The sequence below is a fragment of the Pteropus medius genome, unplaced genomic scaffold (assembly GCF_902729225.1).
Source record: "Pteropus medius unplaced genomic scaffold, Ma_sr-lr_union100, whole genome shotgun sequence".
NCBI classification, from domain to species: domain Eukaryota; kingdom Metazoa; phylum Chordata; class Mammalia; order Chiroptera; family Pteropodidae; genus Pteropus; species Pteropus medius.
Genome location: NW_024351730.1, coordinates 38025282 through 38047034, shown reverse-complemented (window position 1 = coordinate 38047034; position 21753 = coordinate 38025282). Strand labels below are relative to the sequence as shown.

General features: G+C 32.9%; 1 pseudogene; it reads right to left on the bottom strand.

The window, feature by feature from the left end:
* Window positions 1-1116: 1116 nt before the first annotated feature.
* On the bottom strand, window positions 1117-1235 carry LOC120588449 (uncharacterized; annotated as a pseudogene).
* Between the last annotated feature and the right edge of the window lie 20518 nt (window positions 1236-21753).

Genomic DNA, 21753 nt, shown 5'->3' with positions numbered 1-21753 from the left:
TAGCCTTGTAGTATAGTTTGATATCAGATAGTGTGATATCTCCAACTTTGTTCTTCTTTCTCAAGATTGTCATGGCTACTCAGGATCTTTTATGGCTCCATATAAATTTTAGGATTATTTGTTCTCGCTCTATGAAAAATGCCATTGATATTTTGATAGAGATTGCACTAAATCTATAGATTGCTTTGGGTACTATGCCCATTTTAATGATGTTGATTCTTCTACCCATGAGCACAGTATATGCTTCCATTTATTTATATCTTCTTCAATTTCTTTTTTCAATAACTTACACTTTTCTGAGAACAGGTCTTTTACCTCTTTGGTTAAATTGATTCCTAGGTATTTAACTTTTTTTTGATGCAATTGTGAATGGGATTGTTTTCTTAATTTCTCTTTCTGAAAGTTCATTATTGGTGTATGAAAGTGCAACTAACTTCGGAATATTAATTTTGTATCCTGCTACTTTACTGAAATCATTGATAAAGATTCTCTCAATATAGTATCATATCATCTGCAGATAATGAGAGTTTTACTTCTTCTTTTCCAATTTGGATACCTTTTATTTCTCTTTCTTGCCTGATTGCTGTGGCTAGGACTTCTAATACAATATTTCTTCTCTCTTTTTCAATCCAGGGGCCAATTTAGAATTGCACATTGTGTATTGTTACCATGCTCCCATTGTTTTTTGTTTTTTGTTTTATCATACTATTTTGAAGATTTTTGAAGAGGTCATGCCAATTGTCTTATAGAATGTTCCACAATCCAGATATTTCTGATTATTTTCTCATGATTAAATTCAGGTTAATCATTTTTTGGCAAGGAAACAACATAGGTTATATTGGGTAGATTCATGAAGAAATCATACTTTTTTTGGTTGTGTACAATAGGCACATATTCACCTATTTTGAATTACCTAGTCAAAATTTAAAAATAATTCTATGTCAATTAGAATGAAAAATATTTTAATTTATATTTTGTTAACTATAGATGAAGTAAAGCATTATTTAGTTTTTAGTTTGTTTGTTTGTTTGCTTTTTTAAGGCAAGGCAACCCTTGGTTGACCTCACAGATTGCAAGGACCTTGTCAGCTTACAATTCCTTATTTTTTATTTTTTACACCTACAGCACCTGGTCTTACTAGGTGGTCTCCCATCCAAGTACTAACCAGGCCCGACCCTGCTTAGCTTCCAAGATCAGACAGGATCGGGCTTGTTCAGAGTGGCATGGCCATAGACTGTTATTTAGTTTTTTAATTAATATTTTCACTTGTGAATTTGTTATTTCTTTTAGCCATCAAATAAATTAGTTTATTAATGTATTTACACCAGTTTTATCAAATTTAATGCAAATATTTCTGAAGATATCCTCTAGTCATTTTAAGTGTGAAATTGAAAATAAACAACAAAATAAACTCTCTTTGTCTTCTTTTTTTGTAGCTCCTAGGTGATTCTTTAGAATATTGACTGAGCAGTATCACTTGTGTATGCCTCATATGGCTTCAGCTAGCATTTTCTAGTTTATGCTTGGCTTTATTTTAGCTTTAATCATCAGGTACTACAAAATGTGTTCAATGATACACAAACATTAACTGTCTTAATGATCAAATATCTTTATGATGAAGAATATTGTTAGTTAAAATAGAAAAGTTCTTAGAATATCATCATGTCAACACATGATATACACAACTGCATTTGCAGAGCTTAAAACTGTAAATAAATTTCAGACATTAATAGCAGATAGGAAAATTTGCTGGGCAGAGAGATAAAGATAAGCTGCAATCCACTACATGTTAGGCTGATCTCCAGTACAATCTAAATTAGTTAACAGGTTTTTACTGTAGGATATGGAGACTAGCAGAAAGAGTAGTCTATAGTTTCCACCCTAAAAAGTACACTCCTGCTTCTTTGAAGGTGAAGAGTTGTGTAGTTGGTCTAGTGATAGCTTTAGGGGACCTACAACATTTAACTGAATATTAATGCAACTTATTTTATAATAGATGTTAGTAGATTATTAGTAGTTACTAGACATCAGGAAGATGTTCAGTTGAAATTGGAAAGAGATCAACTTGTAACTACCAGACCATCCAAGATGTTCCTTAAAGTGGAAAATGTTCTGGCAAATCTTGTCCTTAACTTTTCAGGCTCAAACATATGATTTTGTCAATATTTAGAGTGAGGACATATCTGGAGTAGATTACTTCCCAACATTGTTGCCCTTCTCTGAATAACAATAATGTATTGCCACCTTATTGAACTTGGTTGAGGTGAAGCTACTTGCCTTGCTGATATCACTTTTGGGTAGAGATTTTTCATGTTCTCTTTCTCTTGTCCTTCAACTACAACTTATGATATTCCCAATAGGACCTATTCTGTAATGCTGGGATTACAGAGAGAAGATTACATGGATCAGATGCCTGTGTTACAATTACTGAGATTTTGAGGGGTTGCTCATCTCACAATAGATTAGCTTATTCTGATGGATAAAATCTCTCAAGGTTGTATTAGTGTTAACAAAGACTGACATGTATACCAAGAGACAAATTTTCCTATATAAAATAGGAATAGAATCTACGTGAACCAGAATACTTCCATGAGCATGACCACTACATTCTTACATTGAGGTAGAGCTTCAGTGGGAAGTTAAATTATAGACTCGATATCCTTCTTGATCATGAATTTTTGTTCTTTGAGAGTGATCTTTGTTTCAGGGAATAGCCATAATGAAAATGTAATGTATAAGGTGGTTACAATTTGCAATCTCAGAAAAATGACCATGAGTGGGAAAGCAGTTTTCTACTTTCTACCTTCCCACCTGAAAATAACAGGAATTTTTTTCTCAACCTTCCACTCAGAGATTTTAAGAATATTTTTTGTGATATTTGACATTATTTTAATTATATCTAGAACATCTTCATTCTATAATATCATACAGTTTTTCTTCTGTGATGATTTAGAATATTGTCTTTTACTTCAGATATAATTTCCATCTAGCTAACCAAGTTTTGACAAGGATCAGGGTAATGTTTTAGAATAAAGAGTAGAATGGAATCTTAGACATTTTCTCTACCATCTTTGAAACTATTTTCATGAAGTTTAAATCTTTGGTTGAAAAGTAAATAATTCTGGCAAACTACTCAAGTGTCTTATAGTCTCTCAAAAATGCAAAAAACAAAAATGGTCACATTATTTTTATACATATAGATTTATAGATTTGTCTTTTTTGACTAGGTAGCTATGAAATGTCTTAATGATTTTTTGTTTTGTTTTGTTAACTGGGTCTCAAACATAAACTTGTAGAATTCATTTAAGAAGAGAAGTTTCTTCCCTAAAGAGTGTAATTAGAATGAAACTTTTTGAGGTTCTTAGATTCACTAGGAGACATTAAAGTTTAAATACACAATAGAAAGTAATATTTTAGAAATATAAACTCATGTGTCTATTTGCATACTATATTTTGCCAAAGATATCAAATATCTAAAATATTTAATTAAAAAAAATCTACCTGCAGGTTAAGGGTACTCATAAAGTTAATATGAAGGAAAGTCTGCTTAGTATTCTTTATCCAGTCTTCAATTATAGACACAGGTGATAAGCATTTTTTCTTTCCATCTAGTGGACGTTTGCCAATTTTGGGGGCAGTTAAGCATCCCCAGATAGCACTTTCATCTCCTTATTGTAGAATCCCCATTGTTTGTGCACTTGTTGAGAGACGACTCACTTCCCATTGTGGAAACTGAAGTGGTCAGTTTTCCTTCTCCCTGGGGCAGCCAAGGGGCAGACATGTGATTTAGACCTGGCCAATCAGATACTTTTCTCTCTCTCTCTCTCAGGACTTTGGAATATTGAATGAAAGATACGAAAGGTAGCAGAAGGTTATTTATTGCATCTGTGCCAATCTACTGATTAAAATTTCTTGTTTAGGGACCATTGCAGTGTTTTTTTTTTTTTTTGGAACTTTACCCTCAGAAGCCTCCATCTCCTATTTAAAAAGCTGATTCTTAAGCTTCTATTATTCTATGACTCTCCTGATTTGCTTCCAGTACATCATCTTCTGCTAAAGTTAGCCATAGCCAGTTTCTATGGCTTGCAACCAAGAAACATTTGTACTGAAGACAATGACAAAAGTTAAAGTTCTGTAAGTTTACGTGATAATCTGAAGATGTAACACTAAAATTTCTAAGGTTTAGGTGATTACGAATGAACGCAGTTAAGCAACAAGGAGATATCAAATTTTAGCTCATCAAATTAGCGAGGGTTGAAACAACAAAACTCCACACTAAAAAGAGAAGGGCAAACTTTCTCATATACTGTTGATAGGATATAAATTGATAATACTAATCTATATTACTGTTTAGTATATAAATCAACATTTAAAATGAACATATCCTTTGATTTAGCAATCATGCTCCAAGTATTGACTTCTAAAAAGATAATTGCCCTTATTAGAAATTATATATGTACAAGGATGTTCACTGAAGCAGTTTGGAGAGCATAACACTGGCAAAAATCCAAATGTCCACTAATAAGCTACTGCATAAATAAATTGTAGTGCATCTATACAATATTGTATTTTGTAGTCATTAAAATACATAGGAACATCTATATTTGTTGACAGAGAAAAATGACATTTAAAAATACTTTCAATTTTAGCATAATTTTAGATTTATTTTAAAATGTGCTAATATTTGCATGATATCTCATGGAACTCTGAATAGCCAAAAAAGTCTTAAAAAAAGAACAAATTTGGAGGTCTTACACTTTCTGATTTTTAAACTTATTGGGAAGCTATAATAATCCAAACAGTGTAGTACTGGCATAAAGACAGACATATAGACCATTGAAACAGATTAGCCTAAATATGAACTCTCCCATTTATATATGGTTAAATGATTTTCAACAAGCATGCCAAGACCATTCAATAGAGAAAGGACAGTCTGTTCAACAAAGGTGTTAGTAAAACTGGATATCCACGTACAAAAGAATTAAGTTGGACCTTATCTAATACCATATGTAAAAATTAACTCAAATGGATCAAAGTCTAATTTAAACCTGAGACTTAAATGAGAAATAGAATTATCATATGAACCAGCAATTCCACGTATGGATATATATATCCAAAAGAATTGAAAGCAAAATCTCAAAGATATTTGCACACCTATGTTCATAGCAGCACTATTCACAATAGCCAAGAAGTGGAAGCAACCCATGTATCCATGAATGAGTGGATAAACAAAATGTGACCCATATCTATATCATCTATATCTATCTATATCTATATCTAATCTACCTATATCTATATATCTATATCTATCTATATCTATATCTATATCATCTATATCTATATCATCTATGTCTATCTATATACACACACACAAACACACACATACACACACACATGATTCAGCTTTAAAAAGAAAGGAAACTGACATATGGACTGAATGTTTGTGTTCCCCACAAATTCATCTGTTGAAACTCTAATTCCTAATGCAATGGTATTAGTAGGTGGGGCCTTTGGGAGGTAATTAGGTTTATAGGAGGTCATGAGGATAGAGACCCTATGATGGAATTAGTGTTCCTGTAAGAAGAGGAAGAGAGAAGAGCTCTTTCTCTCCACCAGTCTGTGGCCTTTGGCTTCTCATTCAATGCACAGTAGGTGTAAATTAATATATCACAGCACAGCTTTTCCGAGGGCTATAACTAGACTGTGTCTACAGCTGGTTTGTAGTGGAGAAAATTCTCTTCTAAAAGAGCCATCACTTTGTGCTTGTGTCCAAAATTTAAAGATTTCCTTCTTGGATATAGCACATGCTTCACAGCTTCTACTTCATAAAGCTTTTAAGAGAAGTATTAGAGAAGTGAAAGGATTTCGGGTAAGAAATTGTTTATTTCTATTTCTATATTGCTAATAATTAGGAAGCTAATATTTTGTCACAAAAGTTTGATAGATATGTATTTTTGCGAGACATTAGAATAAGATCTGATAAACATTTCAAAGTTATTTTGGGGGCAGAAGAATGTTAAAAAGTTTTAAAATTTATATTTTGAAAAAATAATATGACTGGAGATCAAAAATTATCATTAAAAATTAATGACCATTTTTTATTTTTAAAAAACATCTCTTTAATGATTACATTAGCTGTACCATCCAAGCTAGTTTTAACACACCTAAGATTCTGGAAATTAGATTATACGGTTATTCCCTCCATTACAAATCCAGTACTATGTGATTCCACAGTTAGTGCCCAAACCAGAAACTCAGCAACTGTAAAAGTTCTTTAACATTTCCAATGGCAAGAATAATGTGGAAGAATACATGATCCAAGTCTTCTGATGTGATGGCTAACTGTGGATGAAATGGCAGTTATTTTCAGGGTAATATACTTTATAGTCATAGCATAATGCTACAAGGTAAAGTTATGGGAAAAGAGTTATTGTTATACATTGTTCATGGGAGTATTGGTTAGTGTACTTATAAGGTAATTTGATAATATTTCTCAAAAATTAGAATACATATGCCTTTGATCCAGCAATTCCATTGCTAAAGATTTCTTTCACTTGAACTGACATGCAAAAATATATGTACATGGATGCTCATTTCAGCAGATTGTAGTGTAAGAACTGGAAGCAGCTTAATATATATAAATAGGGCTTGTTAAGTAAATTACAGTACAATCAAGCATGAAACAACATTTAACTATTACAGAGAATGAAGTTTTATGTGTCAATATGGAAGATTTCCCAATACATATTTTTATGAGAGAAAGGATACTGAAGAACAGCAGGCATATTATGTTTCTCACATGCATAAAATAAATATGTGTGTATGTATATTTGTATTCTTGTATATGTCCCCAAAATTTCTATAATGAGACCCAAAAAACTATTAATTTTTACCTCCAGAGAGTGAGATGAGGTTGGAGTAGAGGGAGATACTTATTTTTATTTTACTGCTTTTAGTCTATTGGAATGTATAAAATAAGTCACATGCATATGCTGTTTTTATAATAAACAATTACATTAAAAATAAAATTTTGTTATTTTTATAGACCCTCAACTTATTGATAATGGAACTAAGGAGAAACATAATAACATAGGTTTACTGATATCCTGATATTTTTCAAATATGCTACTTCCAAGGAATGGCTTAGGTTAAACTTACATTTGCTTATTTTCTGTTCTCTCTGATTTTGCTTCTTTTCATTTGGTTTGATTTAACTTTTTATTTAGTTTTGATTTTTTTTAAGAGAGTATTTGTTTGTTCTGATCATTTCCTTAGTAAATAATACTGTTTTACTAAAGAAGTCTTATATTAGCTATAACCAAATTTAGCAGGAATGGTTTAGTATTTTTCCATCATGTTGTTACAAAACACTAAATCACACAGAAGCCACAGGCAAATTTCATTCTGGCAAATTCTCTAATATGAGTAGAAGGAGATGGGGCGGGAGGAGGGTTGGGGAAGAGTTGCCACAGGATTTGCTGACAGCTACCTTGATGGGAATCATGGACTCCTGTCTTTCCTTAGTGTACTTAGTCTCTGAGGTAGATAAGCTTTCTCAGAAAGTTTGTACCAAGGAGATTCTCTTCTTTGTTGTCCAATTGCATGAATGTTTTGAGAACCACTTTTAGTTCAGAAGAAGAGGCTTATTTGTTTTATGCAATTTTTATTAGAGAAATATTTTAAAATATTTTTATTGTAATTTATATTTTAGAAAAGTACAAAGAAGCAAAAATATCATTCCTTTTACCCATTAATCAAAAATTCATGATTCTACCTTCCAGAGATAATTGTTAGTATTATATTACTATTTATATTTCAGTGCATTTTAAGAACATAGCTGTACTACCTGTATCATGTTTTAGTCTTTTTGTTTAAATTATCATTTGTATTTTCCCTCATTGTGAAAAGCTTTTGTTAAATGTACTTTTTCATGGATGTTTAATATTTTATTCTGAATTTATATTTTGCACAACCATTCATCTACATTTGGATATTTAAGTTAATCCCATTTAAAAGTGTTTAGCCATTATAAAGAATGTCACTACAAACCTCTTTAATAATTTTCATCTATAGTTCTGATGATATATATTTTTTCTTTTCCTTTTTAAGTTTTTGTGCATATTTTGGAATAAAGAAGCCCTCTCAAGTTTTTTTTTTAATTACTAGAAGTTTTACATATGCACTCAAATAGGCAAACTAGCTATCTCAGATTAATTGAAGAGTATTCAGAGATTTCAAAGGTAGCTTGGACTATAGTTATTTGCAGCTATTATCTATGTGTATCTTTGAATAATGAACAAAAAATACAGGAAAAAAATTAGATAAATATCTAAAAACTAAATAGTTTGAAATGACTATAGTTCTCATGGATAGTCATTAATTCATCATAATTCTCATTAATTAGCTTTATAAACAAAATACATTTAAGTATAATCCTGATTTATTGTTTAATAAGTTGTTTCACTTCAGATTTCATTTAATGTAAGGGTTCTATTGCTTACAAATAAGTGAAGGACCATTAAAAAGGAGATTTGACCATCAAATGAAAGCACACGGGGTTAACAGAGAATCTTGTCTTGTTTGTATTATTTACCTCCTGTCACATAGAAAGGGTGATGGAGTCATCACTCAGTTTATACACAGGGAGATTACCTTCTTTTTCTATAGGCAGTCCTCACTTTGCATAGCAGTGTGGGACAGTAAAAATAACTGTGCAAACCATCTTGAAATCAATAAGGAAAAGTTATGATTGTTCTGTGATTATCAAACAGTTGTGCCAAAACATTAAAAACTCTCCTACTGTTGTTTATACATGTAAATACATGATTATACATGTATAGGGACATGTGAATAATAGTAAAGCTAATATTTACTACACTTAATATAACACATTAGAAATACTGAGAATTAATGTGTTTTATTTGTAAAATCTTACTAAGTATAGTTGGAGCAGTGCTTATCTTCTGGTCGTATAATTTACAATAAGGAGCGAACATCCTTTCCATGTGTTGGTAAATTGTCGTACTTTTTTTCTTTTTAAGTTTAGTGCAGCTTCCAACATTTTATCCTATGCATTTCAATGTGGGGAATACTTTCTGAAAATTTGTTTTATGTGAGGCTTTTTGCTGGAGACACTGCCTCTGGGATAACTTTATGACCATTTTCTTCATTTATGGTTTACCTTTGCTAAGTTCCTCCTGCCGGACTCTCTAATGGTGAGTGTCCACAGTCACATGGTCAACTCTTTATTCCTGCTATCATTGCATTTAGGTTTGATTCCAATTTGACTACCAGAATTTTCACTTTATTTTTTAATTTTTATTTTTATTGCTGCACTTTCATCTTTGTTGGCCAATTCCCTCTTTTAATTATCCATTTTGGTGAAATTTCACCTGAGTTTGTTACCAGGAGTCTTGGACACAACACAACTATATACTTTACTGTCTGTACTTGAAATAAATAACATGCTCAGTGATTGATTATCAACATACTTTGAAAGAATTGATATGATTGCTCACTGATCATTATGCACATCTGTTATTTATGCAGAGATCTGTGAACTGAAAATTAGAGAAGTTTGTACTTTGGGCAGTTACTAACATTGAATACGCTGGGAAATCGAAATCGAAATTTTAATCACTGTTGGGAGATACATGTTATTTAACCAATTCATGGTAACTGAAATCACATATGTAGGAATCATGCAAAGTCAAGACTGCCTGTATTCTCAGCTTAAACTGAAGCATCATAAATTCTCTCTGAGTTTCTGCGACTGAAGTTAAGTGAATTAATAATATTTACACAAAGAGAATGTGTAAATATCTTGTTTAGTTTGCATGTCCATGTTATTTTCTGACACAAGGTCAAACATTTTTAGTTTTTTGTAAACTATTATAATCTTGTTTTATACATCACTACTATTATTATTTTATAAATATTAACTATCAAGCATATAGCATTCAGAAAAATTCCAACAATATCAAGATGTTTTTATACTTAAGGATTCCTATGCCATGAGATAGGAATTCCTATGCAGGCCAAATCTTCACTTTCTCAAATGGATTTTTATTTTTTTTAAGTCTTGCAGAGTTGGTAGGACCAGTTTCCTTTTTTGTCTCTTGAACTTTTGGGTGGAATCCTTATCTTACATTGAAGAAATAGCCTTTTTTGGGTCCAAACTTCAGGGAAGGTCTCATTTCTACCTCTTTACAGTGCATGGGTTCAAAGCCACATCTATTATCCCTGTGTGGAAATTGAAACCTTAGCCTCTGGCCCCTAGGTCATATAACTTGCCCACATCGCTCTAATTCCATTTGTCTTGTAAGCTGCCTGTTTTGGCTCTTCTTTGGCACTTGGATATTTCTCTTTTGTTTATTTGACCCCAGCTATATATTTGTCTTTCCGTTATATTTGTACTTAGCATTTTAATACTTTTTAATACTTTGAAGTTATATTTTAAAAAAAGTTTTAGCATAAGCCATCATGTTCAAAGTCAACCAAATATTAGTTCTAAATATATAGAAACATTGAGATTATCAAAAATTTTATTTTTCATTGATATGCTTGACATTTCAGAACAAAATTTCAAGAATGATATAAAACTTTTTTCATAAATACTATAAAATGGGAAATATGCAAAATGTAAAATAAATTGAGAAAACAAAGGCCATGGATGTTAAAACTAAGATGCTGAATTCATAAAATATAGTTCTTGCTATTCTAATTCCAATAAATTAAAAGTGATTAAATTATACATTCCAACTGTAAATCTCATTTCTTTTAATCAAGGGTTGGGTGGGAGGTGGGAGGTAATGATGGAGACAAAGATAGTTTTAGGAATCTTATCATAACTTTGAATTTCAATTGTTTCTTTCTTGACTTTAAGGCAGTGTTTTATTTCTGGTGTCAGAGTTACATGTCCAGTGGAAAGAAGTTTTTCCATTTATCCTTTCCTGTGGAGACACTGGTACATGAAGAAGGGGAAAGAGCACAATGATATGAACAACCTCTTTTTTAAGAAAATGTAAGTACAGACTGATAAAGCTGCTTTCTCAAATATAACAATATCTCAGCCTCTGTCCTACATAGTGAGAGGGGTTTAGAGATGACAAGAGATGACTTAATCTCTTAAGAATCTTGTTTAAAAAAATTGGCCTTTTTTTTCAAGTAGAATGTAGTATGGAAATTTTTATTAGTGAGAAAATATCTCCAAACACTTAATTTTGAGAGATAATGTAGATAAGAATTTAATAGCATCTATTTTAAAGTTAGAATCATTCAGTTTGAACCCAAGCTCTGTTACCTACTAACTCTGTTGCTTTTGGGCAAATAACAAAAATTCTCTGACTCTCAGTTTACTTACTTATAAAAATGACAATAATAATACCAAACTTCCCTGCTTCTAGTGAGAATTTCAATTGTTTCAAATGAAACATTCATAAAATTAAAGAAGCACTTAGCACAGTGCCTGCATGTAATGACCACTAATACACAATAGCTACTATTATAAAATCAACACAGAGATCTCAGAACCACTTGAGATGAAAAGGCTCCAAAAGACAGGAAGTGTGAGTAGCTCATCCCTTATCTAACTAGCTCAAATGCTGGGATTTCTAAGGCACAACAAATAAAGGAAATAGTATCCCCAAAGCTTGAAAATATTATGGTGCGAATTTTTCTATTATATGAGCCCCAATTTATAGAAAACTAAACCTTATTTAAGAAGAAAAGAGCAATATTACTTTTCGTGAATGAGTCTGGTAGAAATACTTTTATTTGCTCAGGTAGAAATACTTTTATTCTCTAATATCTACTTAGGGAAAAAATTGTAATAGGAAAAAGTTTTCAGGCAACCATAAATCTTCTTTTTTTCCTTTGATCAAAAAGTTCCAGGTCCAGATACTTTTTGTAATAATTAGAAAGCATATTTCTTATGAATAAAGAATTCTATTCCTTGCTTTTAGTTTGCCTATCCATTTTTTCTAAGCAAATTTGCATCTTCTGTCATAGGCTAGGAAAAAACTTACAATTCTCTTATTCTTTTGAAAAGACAGTGGTGACATTGAGTCACCTGAGTTCCATCTCTGGGCAACAGTGACAAATGGTCACTTGCAGTGCAAAGATCAAGTGCTGAGAGTGTGAGGTCAGCTACTTTACATGACATCTAATGTGACTGTCATTTCTCAGGGTCCCCAGCCAAAGGCAAGGTGGCGACATGGTGTACCCATCACTAAGGTGCCATGTCTGGCATGTAAATGGAGCTCAGTAATTCCAGCGGAGCCAAGTTATTAGAGTCTAATTGCCATTGTCTGATAAATTCTTTTGAGGTCTTTGTGTGTTGGTTCACTTAAATATTCACTGTATCCAGCTAGAAGCAGTTATTAAAAATGTAATTGTTTTATAAATTTTTATTTTTCAATTCCCAAACACCCTCATGAATTAATAAACAGATAAAATAAGAATATTCATCAATAATGCAAGATTTTCTGTGTCATTGGGGGAGTGTAACCTTAACTATATTGTTGATCAGAAACTCTGGGGAAATAACATATCTTCTGTAATACACTCCCATCTTGAATATCCTGGATCATGTTTAGCTGGAGATTTTTACTTTGAACAAAAATATTTTTATTCATCTCTTTTTTTCCAGTAGAGTTTATTTGAACTGATCATCATCCTAAGTTTATTTCCAGTTATTACTTTCCTGCTTGCCCTTTCAAAGCTTTCTACGAATACACAGCAGACTTTAAAATAGCAAGGTTATTTTTGTTTAAAATAAGCAATGATGACCTTTTTCTCAAATGGGGAAATAGAACATAACCTTCCCAAGGCAGTTAAATGTTCCCCAAAAGATGGACCCACAATCAACAAATGGGGAAATATAAAACTTCTCTAAAGGGACGAGTGCTTTCTTAAATGACCTGATTGACAGCTCTAGGCTTGCCCAGTGACACTGTCATTTGAGGGAACCTATACTTTTTTCCCAGGTTTTCTGAAATGTCTCTGGTGTCATAAAGGGACAAACCCCTGTGGTACTGCCAGGCCCCTCTCTGTCAGAAGGCTAAGACCTGGATTAATTCATTGCAGTGCAGTTTAATTAAACTGCACCAGAGTTGTTTCCCTGGTAAAATAAGTGTGGGAAGAGAATGTGTATCAAAAGGGACATGCCTCTTACTGTGTGTGCTTTATTGTTACACCACAGCTAATATATTGTGGGAATTCCCATGGAGTCAATGATAAACTGTATTATCGAGCTCCATAAAATAGGCATTCTACTAGTGCAGGTTACTGTAGCTCACAATTCTATTAATCCTTCTAATTTATTATATTATAGCTGTATGTGAGGTCTCATAAATTTATTATACCCCTTTCATCTAAAAAACCCACACACACCATGCTTGTTTCTCCTCTCAAATAAAACCCCTTATTATTTGTTGTGTCTGTCTCTAAAAATGTAATAGCCACTTGTAAGAAAATATAATTACTGGCTGAGAAATGTAAACTGCATTTGACATGTCTTCTACTCTAAAATAAAAAATTCTATTAAACCTTGCTATATGAGTACAAATACTGGTGCATGAAGACCCATTGGATTTTTATTTTCAGTTTTCTGGCAATAAGTTCATAAAAATGATGTCTTTATAATTTTCGCTGTTTTCATCATTTTGTTTATGGAATTTACTTATAATACAGTACTCTTTCCTCTTTATCATTTACATTGGAGGCCAGTAGAAGGGAAGCAATAACATCTGCTTTGCTCATTTCTACGTACCAAGTACTGTGCCTGGCACATATTAGAGGCTCGATAAACATATGTTAAATAAATGAGAAGATGAATGCAAAAGAAAATTCTGTGATTTCTTGTGCAAATCTTCATATAAGTTTTACTTGTATATTCATTAACATGTTTATTAATAACTTATTTTTTATCAGCTGCATTTGCCCAAAGATTTGATTTACTGCTTAAAAGGATAACGTCTAAAAGATGCAGAAATAAGTTCATGAAGTTATGAATTTTAGTAGGTTACATATCCACTTAGTTGTAGAAACCTTTATGCCTCAAAATAAGCTACCTCGTGAGTATTAAGAATAAGCCAGAGATTTTGTGGTCTGGCCCTCGCATGATAAGAAGAAATATGAAATACATGATACTTCATATCTATTACATATCAGAATCATACCTGTGCTGTTTGTAAATAAACTGAAATGAGCTTAGAAATATTTGAATTTCAATTAGACATCCTCATTTTGTTATCCTGAAGTAAAAGGCAAGTGTTGATTATCTAAGGAAGACAGGACATGAATAGAACTCTAACTACTTTAAGTTACTATCTCAGACCCTAGGTGAGAACGACCAAAAGTCATTTTGGCAACTCTTGCTTTAGCACATTCAGTATAAAGGGAAAGGATGATTAGTTTCAGTATAGGTGGTCAGGAATTACAAAAAGAATGAAGAAAATTGATATCGTGAGAATATTATTAGAAACTTGAGAGATCAACTCAAGCTTGGAAATGGAATTATTGCTTTATTTAAGAATCATTTCTGTTATGGCACAATTGGGGTGACAATAATGAGTTGGCTAATTTTCTGGAGTCGGCTAAATTTCCCATGTTCCTGTTTTGCAAATGAAGACAAATCTTTCCTTTGATGCCATTTTTCCCCATTGTTGGAAAAAAAGTCTTAAAATAGGTGCTATAAATGTGCCCAGAACTGACAACATGGATGATCCCAGAGACAACACTTGCTTCAGCTTGGTCTTGGATGCCAGGACAAATGTATAGGTTGTATCTTGTCACCAGAAAGATCCAGGTTGTTCACTGGTTACCAGGAGTTATATGACATAGTAGAAGGAAAGGATTTTTGGAATCTATCACTGCTAGATGTGAATATTAGCTCTACCTCTTAGTAACTATGCAAATAAAAGAAAATTACTTAATTTTTCTGAGTTTTTATAATAGAATTTTAATAAAAATTATTCTATGTAGTATATGCTATGTGCTTAGCATAGTTTCTGGCACGTAGTTAAGTTCTCTCTCTCTCTCTCTCTCTCTCTCTCTCTCTATATATATATATATATATATATATATATACACACACATATATATATATATAATCATTTAATTATAATACATAATCATTATTATCTTTGTTCCTAAGGTGTATAGGATAATATGGCAAATTTTCCTACAGATATTTAAATAAAACAAATTCCGTACTATTGAATTCTTAATTCTTTTTTTACACTTCAATTTGCACATTATATCTCCAAAAAACAATAAATTAAAATGTAGCTTATAAGGGGAGCATTACTGCTATTAATCTGCTCTGAGGATTTGATTCTCTTCTTTCTTCACTTGCTACATTTTTTGAAATGGACCAACTTCTCCACAAAGCAAATGAGAGGTACATGTTTAGATCACTATACTACTCTTAACTTGCACATTCAAATACTGCACAAAAGAAAATGTGCTCTACTCATTCTCTACTACAGAATTAATGCTCTCAGAGAAATAAATCTGAGTAGCTTCTAGAACTTTATAGAAGGAAGGGATTTTGGACTTCATCTAGTCTACGTCTTTTGTTTGATTAGCATCTCTCCTACTTGGCCTAATTATAATTTGTGCAAGCATTGTATCAAGTGTGGTGCATGGATTATCTTATTGAATCTTTACAGTAAAAGAAAAAAATGAGTTATTACTTCTGACTGATGGATTGGGACACAGAAGGTTTGAAAGGTTATATAATTTGCTCCAGATCATACATGTAGCAAATGGTAAAGCCGGGATTGAAAAGATGGTAAGCACTCCAGGTCTGTGGTTCTCACTGCTTTGCATTATCTGCACCGCCCAATCCCCGCCACCCCCACCTCCCTTAGCCCCCATGTAGGCCCTCTCGTTTTCTAGACAGTGTCTGGTCAATACAAGCTTTTGGGCAACTCACAGCAGATATAAAGTTTAGGTTGATTGCCCTCGGGCACAGGGGAGGGATCAGCTTCCTTAGAACCACTGTCCTAACAGTTACATGAAGACGAGACTCCTCATTCTTGGATCACATACACATTTAAGTTCTTAACACTATAAACCAAATGTGTAACATGAATGATTTCTTACACATTTTGAAATGTTGCTTTAACTTTTTTCAAAGAACAAAATAGAGTCTGATAATACGTGAAAAAATAAGTAAACATTTGAATGACTTTATAGACTCATTTTAATAAAAATATTTAGAAATGACAATCTTTATAATTTGAAAGCACAAAGATTGTTTCTATATTGGCAAAATTAACATTTTAATTTTGGCATGAAAAATTATAATAAAGTGAAATTGAAAGTTTTTTCTAATGTTATGTTTCATTTTGATGATAGAAAAATAGAATTAATGTAAATACATTTGAGAATTTTAACATATTCTATTAATGTCATGTAAATTATCACTCTGGTTGTTTAGGAATATAGATAAGAAAAACTTATTTCCTCCTAGATTGAGATAAAAGAACATTTTTGGACACAATAATTTGACACAGCAATTTACATAGAGTGTCACTGAGAAGTAAACAAAGCACTTTTTATATTTCAGGAGTATTATGTGAGCTTCAGTAGATATACGTGAGATATTATGTGGAATAATACAAGATTTAAAAAAATGATTATGTACAACTAGAGTAGCTGTTAATAGAACTGTATTAAAAATAGCAGACATTTCTGCTTCTAATTCTTGCTCAATTATTGGCATATTTATAATCCTTGTAAACTTAACCTCTAAATCTCAGTATTTTCATCTGTAAAAAAGAAGATATCTATCCAATAAAATTCCTGACATATACTTGGTACCCGAAAAAAGTAACTTGCCATAATAACTGTAATATATGACATCTTCCCAGTTTTGAAGTGAATGAGATTAATAAATGTCAAATTAATATTTTAATTTCACAATTAATTTCTACATAACATTAAGGAATAACGTTTGCTATAAAAGAGCTTTAAATCATGGAATTGTTAGGAGGGAGAGGTCATGCTATAGCACAGTAAAACAGCACACCATAGAAAGAATAATAATTCTTAGAAATGAAAGAAATATAATTTTAGCACTATTTCTTTATTTGCCAAAGTAACTATTTTGCTTTCTGTAGTTAATGAGCAAATTGATGGCCTTCCCTGCATTTTGTCAAATCAAGGAGGCCTGCATCACTTAGCGTTTGCCATTCTGTTGTTTTATATCTTAGCTGGCCTTTGATTTGATGTATGTTGCTAGATTCTTAGCAACATTGCAGTTGCAATTTAGGTGTCTGCATTCTTAGGACTTTTTATGTGACTCATATCAAAACTCTGTAAACTCTCTTGCCTTCTTGTGGTACATAACCCAGAGTGAGAGTGAGCATCTCAAGATTAGAGGGCTCTGGAGAAGAGTAACGTGATCTTTGACCTGCTTGTGACATACTGTATAAAGATTTTGGGAAATGCTGTCTAGGGTAATCAATCATCGAGCAATTTAGTATAACCTTGATGACCCTGTTCCTCTAGCACAAGTATAATCCTGGTGCAGACAGTGTTTTGAAGAATTTGCATTTACCCTATAAAGACATATACCCTAAAAGCAATAAAACTACAAAACATAAGTCTGTCAAGTAAATTAAGGAGTAGATGATGTGAATCTGTTGTTTTGTGCTACAGGTGCTCAGTAGCTGTTGACATCTGCAGACCCCAGGACCAACTTTTTCAAGCCAGTCAACCAGACCTTGCAAGTGACTGTATTTCTTAATTGTTAATACAAGTGTGACATTCAGACATAGCTCTGAATATACTTTATAGCTGCATAATATTCATAATAGTTTTATATTTTGATTTGAACGGTATTTAGAATAAATTAAAAAAAAATGAATCTAGGTTCAATTAAGTAAAAGCAAGAAACAAAAATCAAGCCAAGGCATAGAAACCTTTGTCATGTGTTAAGTGAACAGTGAAAGAGGTAGCTATAATTAAGATCCTTGGGGAAAAGACAAAAGTTTTATGCGATCTGAAGAGAAACCAGAGTATTCCATTTCTATTACCTTAGTTTAACACACATTCAGGTCTCACTTCATTGACTGAAATTGTGTTTTCATTGGTACTGGAGTCCAGCTTGATTTTCCTCCAATTAATTTCCTAACCTGTGGCATAATCCATCTTTCTAAAGGACTAATCTGATCCAGTTATGTCTCTACTTTAAAATCAAAGCAAAACAAAACCAACCAAAATACAAACGAACAAAAATCTTTAGTGCTTCACCACTAGCCCGGTGACTGAAATCTCAACTCATGTCAATATCTTAACCACTATAGGCTCAGTTTTCACTATTGCTACTTCATGCTCTGGCCAGATTAAATTTTTAATTCTTCAGAAGTGCTATGTTTGCTCTTTCACTTCCAAGCTTTGCATTATCTAAGCCCGGACATTTTATCCCATCTTTTCATTTTTCAGGTTTCAATCTCAAAGTTTTACTTTGCCAAAAGACACCACTCCCCAAGATTGGGTTGGGTACCCTGTATGTACTTCCATAGTATCTCATATAGGCATTATTATCTCTACTTTACAAAAAAGGAAACGGAAACTCCATATGTCTGACTTGTCCAGTGTTATCTTTTAAATATCAGAGCCAGATCTTAAATTTGAAGCTCTGGCTTACACACATTATTCCACAGTAGCCTCTCATATGCTTTATTTTACCTCGATAGTTTCATGTGGCTTCATTCCTCTATTTCATTACATATTCCCCATTCCTAGATTAACTTTGTGTTTGTGTCTACCTGGAAAATTCTCATTCATTTTTCATGACCTGGTTGCAGAATGTGAAGCATTCTCTGGTCCGCCCTCCCTCTTCAGACTCACTATGTTACTTAGTTCTTACCAGTATTGTGGGGCTTAATGGTCTCATAAAATGTCCTATTATATATTTATCTCTCCTGTTAGGCAATGAGCTTCCTGAAGGCAGCATTTAGCACAATCACTTTCATATCTTCTGGTACTCAGTATAGTGTCCAGTACATAGTAGGTTCAGTATTTTAAACTGAATCCTAGAAGCACATGTTGATAAAACCTGCATGTTCATTTCTCATATTTTCTTTCCACAACAGCATGTAATTTGTCCAGCTTTTCATCAGGATAAAGTGTGACTTGTTTTGGCCCCAAAAAAGACTTTCCAAGAGTTGTCACGGTTTCAGTTTCGCGATCTTGCTTTTGGAGCTAGGTTCTTATAAAAGTTCAAGCTGATGCATGAGAGTTTGATTTCAGAGTTTTCTCTCTTTATACACCAAAAATACGAGATTGCAGGGATTAATAGAGGCCTATTGTGTCCCTTTTCTCTCTCTCTCTCTCTCTCTCAAAACTTTCATTCAATCTGGAAAAGTGAGAGGTGTATGACTCGAGGAGGGTAGTAGAGAATGAGGAAGAACATTTTAATTTTCTTTAGAAGGTAGAGCAAGTTAACCAGAATAACCTAGTTTTTGTGATTGAAAGACATGATATAAGAACTTCCCTTTCTCCTGTATGCTCTTTGTAACTTTCCATCTCTGTTTTTGGAGATTGCCCTCCAGTGAGTCTGTGGAGTCAGAGGGAGCTGCACTGAGGGAGAAGCCACTGCAGCAGCTCTAGTAGCAGATGAGGCACACTTTCCCTGGATAGAGACATACACAACTGCTCTCAACTCCATGGTTTATAATATGCTGCAGCAGCTAATTTTTTGCACTAGTGTAAAATCAAGTTGTCCTTGTGTACGGTGGTATGAAAATTCGATGACTTCAAGTCCCAAAATAATTGTAAAACTTCTGCCAAAGTATTCTTTCAAATCTCCCTTTCCTGTATTTTTCTTTTCTTCACCATTGCCAGTGAAGAATAACACAACAAATCTTTGATATTTTCTTGGAGCTGGGGGAAATAACATGAATTAGGAGCCAGAGAATCTTGGGTTAGAATCTTTTCTCCACCATTTATTAGTGATATAAACTTGGAAAAAATGCACACTCATTCTGAAGCAGTTTTCTCACTCAAAAATGTATTGAATACCAATCACCTCACAGTGGTTGAAAGGAAGAAAAGAAATAGAGGCAATGACAATGGACTCCTGGCAGATCTAGCTCAGCAAGTGTTAGTTTCTTTTCCCCTTTTACTCTCTTCCTTTTCTTGCCTGTCTCTTCATTCAATTGTTAATGATTTGTGAAATTCCCAAAATATAGAGAATAAAGGTGAAGAGAAATACAAGGTAGCCAGGTAATAGTCCCATCACTCACTGGAAGTGGGATATACTTACATGGTGGGTAATGTTCTGACTTTCTCTATAACATTTATCATTGAACCTTATAACAAGATTGACGTTTTTAAAATAGTTGGTGTAGCTTCATTGGTACAGTTCACGCTGTTCTTTGGAAATCGCAAACACAAACAAAGGCATCTAAGTTCTTTCTGTTCTGTTCGTGTTTCTCAACCTTGGCTGTACTTAAGAATTACATGGAGCACTTGCAATTTTTTTTTTTTTTAAGTTTTAAAGTTATTTTAAAGTTTCTAAAGACATATAGATGCTGGGGCACCGACCAAGACTTATTAAATTAGGATCTCTAGGTATGAGGCATTGGCATAAGTATTAGAACAAAATATTCTAGGTTATTGTAGTCATGATTGCAAATCTTGGCCTAAATCATTATATCACTATGATGTTTACGCCATATTGGATTAGAGTCATAAAATATAATAGTAGTTGTGTAAAGTGACTTTTCCATTTAATCAGAAATGGAAAAGAGCTATCAGATAACAGCCTATCCTCCTGGGACCCTCCTGGATTGTGTCTAGTGCCCAGATAGAGGATAACATGCTCCTCCCGGCCCAAAGGCCATCCTCCTAAGTACTCACTTGGCAGGCATCCTGGAAAATGGTAGTGTTGTAAGGGCTAAGTTACTCTTCTCAGAGATCTCTCCTGGACATGATAAAGAAAAGAAAAACACTCAAAGCACAAATTGTATACAATCCAATGTACATTTTAAAGGATGTACTGGTGAGTATTTACATATTGGGTCAGATTTTCATTCTGTGAGATCCAAAAGAAGAAAAGAGCTCTTTGAGTTGAGAATCTAACTTATTGTTTTTAGTGATGGCATTTAGACACAAGTGATCCAATAGCCACTACTTTTGAAGATTGTGATTTTTATAAGCAATGAAAGTTTCATGTGTCAGTAATCCATGTCGCACTGGTTTGAGGTGATTGTTAATCATTATTTCAAAGTTCTTTAACACTGTTATTTATAGAAAATAAATCTGACATAAGCCTTTGCCCAAAACAGAGACCTCTCTTTTTGTAATTATAGGAAGCAAACATCTTTGTTAATGTATTGACAACAAAAGGTAAAACATGAAAAGAACTCAGCCTTTTTCTGGGACTCAGGTGACTGATTTATATCTTCCAAGGTTTGCCAAATGAATATGATTATTAATTTAAAATGTTATTACATTTTCTCAAAGAATACTTCCAAATTCTTTCAACCATGAAAGCCTTGATAGATGGGAGACCACCCAGGAAGACCAGGTGCTATAGGCGTAAAAAATAAATATGAGATTGTAAGCTGACAAGGTCCTTGCAATATGTGAGGTCAACCAAGGGTTGCCTCACCTAAAAAAACAAAACAAAACAAAACAAAAAACCGACAAAAAAACCCCAAAGCCTTGATACATCACACACCTTTATCAATTTGGATTACTTTTTCTTTCTTTCTTTTTCTTTCTTTCTTTTTT